This window comes from Canis lupus, chromosome 6, assembly GCF_003254725.2.
Source record: "Canis lupus dingo isolate Sandy chromosome 6, ASM325472v2, whole genome shotgun sequence".
NCBI classification, from domain to species: domain Eukaryota; kingdom Metazoa; phylum Chordata; class Mammalia; order Carnivora; family Canidae; genus Canis; species Canis lupus.
The window spans coordinates 18,343,035-18,346,161 of record NC_064248.1 but is presented as its reverse complement, the minus strand read 5'-3'; positions in this window follow the sequence as shown (position 1 = coordinate 18,346,161).

Genomic DNA, 3,127 nt, shown 5'->3' with positions numbered 1-3,127 from the left:
ATGGATAGCCAATTGTGCTGGCACCTGTTAGTAAGTAAACTGGTCTCTTCTGACTGACTCAGACTCCCACTTTTGTCCTGGCGTCAACTCCCATGGGATAATGGGTTCCATTCCTGGGTTGTTTATTTAGTCACCATGGTTGCAGATTTGGGGCATTTCCCGTGTGCAACGTAATGTAGAGTTATCTAATTTATGAAAGGCTCTGTTGTATTTTGATTTCCAATACACATGGGGACAATCATGTTTTTCTGAAGTTTTAACTCATACTGTATTTTGATGTTAGTTCTGTCTTCTTTATCCTTCAGCACATTTTTTCTTCCTGGAGCTCCTACACCTCCTCTGTTAGATGGATTCCCCTAATAATATAAATGCGATGAAATATTTTTCTTTTTCTATTTCCAGCCAATGATTCCTTACAATATCAAGTTGCCTTATCTCATCTTTTTCAGTTGTGAGCATTTCATTGTTTTTTATCCTGGTGCATTTGATAGAACCTCCAAAAACACTGTTTTTTTTTTTTTTTATTCTAACATAAATGGTTTTGGTATCTGGAATGATGTTTGCTGTTAGTTTGGGCAAAGAACCGTTATCATACTTTAGTAGTTTCTTATTTTTTTAGTAGTTTTTCCCTAAGAAAGCAATTGAGTTTTTTCAACATCAGTTGATAGGATCACATTGTTACTCTCTTTCAATGTAATGTAAAGAATTATGTTGATAAATGACTTGCATTGCTGAAATGAGCTCTCTTTGCTCAAAGTATGTTATTCCTTTGCTATTGATAAAATACAACTTGTATGTATTTGCTAGCATTTGATTTAGAATGCTTGCATCAAAATCAGAGGAAGATCAGTCTACAATTTAGTGGCTAGTGTTTTGTTTGTGTTCTTGTTTTAATTTATTAGCTGGTTTGTTTGTCAATTTTTTTTTTAAGATTTCATTTATTTATTCATGAGAGACACAGAGAAAGAGGCAGAGACCCAGGCAGAGGGAGAAGGAGTTTCCTTGTAGGGAGCCCGATGTGGGACTTGATCCCAGGTCTCCAGGATCATGCCCTGGGCCAAAGGCAGGCGCTAAGCCACTGAGCCACCCAGGGATCCCTGTTTGTCAAATTTTTATGTTAAGGTCAGGCTGCCTTCATAGAATAAAGTAGAGAGTGTCTGGAGTGCCTGAGTGGCTCAGTCAGTTAAGTGTCTGCCTTCAGCTCTGGTCATGATCTTGGGGTCCTGGGATCAAGCCCTGCATGGGGTGGGGGGCAGTCTCTGCTCAGTGGGAAGTCTGCTTCTCTCTCTCTCTCTCTCCAAAATAAATAAATAATCTTAAAAAATAAAATAAAATGGAGAGTTTCTTTTTCTTTGACCTAGAATGGCTTAAGTAGCATTAGAATTATCTTTGCTTTTATGAATGTAAACTATTGGAAGATTAGCTAAATTCATTTGGACCTAGTACCTTTACAGATAAGTTTACGCATACAAAAAAGGTATGTAACAACAACAACGACGACGACAACGACGAAAATGGTACATAACAGAAATGTAAGTTAAGAGACACAGAATGAGCCAATTTAAGGTAGATTTGTGACTTTTTTGTCTGGGTCACCAAGGTTTAGCTTGGCTAAAAGGGGAAGGAAGAGGGCGACACCCACTATATCTTCCTAGCGGCAATGCTAGAGTAGGCCAGACTGTCTGGGAAAGTTCCTTGGGAGGAGGTGAGATCCTGCAGTGTGACTCCTGGTTTTCTCTTCTTCCCTCCATTCTTCTCTGTAATAACCACGTACCTGCAAGTAAACCCTGCTGTTTTATTAACAGGGCGAGGCTATGTAGCCAGCAGAGAGATGGATTCTGGGGAGAGAAGGACACAGAAAGGTTTGAAACCCACCTCTGCCCTGGGCAACTTGGGGCATCTGTGTGGGGCTGCTTTCTCAGTTGTAAAACAATTCTGTGTGAAGTTTAAGATAAAGACCGCACAGAGTCTGCAGATACTCCACAAACATGTCACCTTCTTACCTACTCCCACCCCCCGACACCCAACTCCTGACAGAAGGCTGCACTTCATTGTGTAGGCAAGGGGGAGCCATTGCATATATGTAATATATGCAATAAGGTACCATAGGAAGGGGTTAGCGCCAGGAGGTGGATTCAATTAGCCTAATGTTACAGGAGAGGAAACCAAGGCCTGAGATCACACAGCTACAAAGTAACAGTGCTGGAACCTGAACCCAGGCCCTATCAGTCACAGAGCCCATCCATTCCCTAACCCTAGAATCTGGGAGCCCTCCATAGACCACTGCGCAACCCACTTCTTGGGAGGGATGAGCATCTCCCCTTGTGCCCTACCACCTTCAGTACCTGCCCCCGCATGAGTCACTCACCAGAGCCAGAGTGAAAGAACGTACCTCCTGGGGGAGTTCTCTGTGTGAGTGCATTTCAGGTTCCCGTCTTAGTCACCACTGCTGTTGGTTCCCACCCCTCCCCCCTCCCCCACTCCCCCCCCCCCCCCCAGACTGCCAGGAGCCTCCAGGTCCCCAGCCAGAGCCACCTGGGCCACCCCCACTGGGCTCAGGCCCCTACTGTGGTGAGGGTTTGGTGGTGGGGCTGGTGAGGCCGAATCTTGAGATGTGGGCAGGGTGACTGACTGGGGGGCACTGGGCCCCATAACCACCATTGGCTTTCCTTAACCTAAGTGAAAGCAGTGAACTTGTCAGGTGGACAGTCTCAGTACTAAGCTGGCATTTCGAGAATGCTGACTTCAGCCAGGCCCGGCTCGAAGCCCTTTGTATCTATTAAGACACATAATCCTCATACAGGCCCACGAGGCGCTAGCGTGCCTATTTTGTAGCTAAAGCAATTTTAAGGTTCAGAGAGGGCAAGTGGCTGGCCCAAGGCCACACAGCCAGCGCAGGACAGAGCAGGGAGGCTGGCTCAGGTAGTGGGCCTGCCTCATGACGGGCATTCCAGCACTGACCCCATCCCCAGGGCCGGGCAAGGCAAGTCTCTGCCCCGGGCCTGGCCCTGCACCTTGACCCCAGCCCCACCAGAGTTCCTGAGAACTGAGAACGGTGAGCAGGGGCCAATCCTCTGGGGAGTCACCAGCTCCACTCGGCCCAGGTGAACTCTTGGCCAGGCCACAT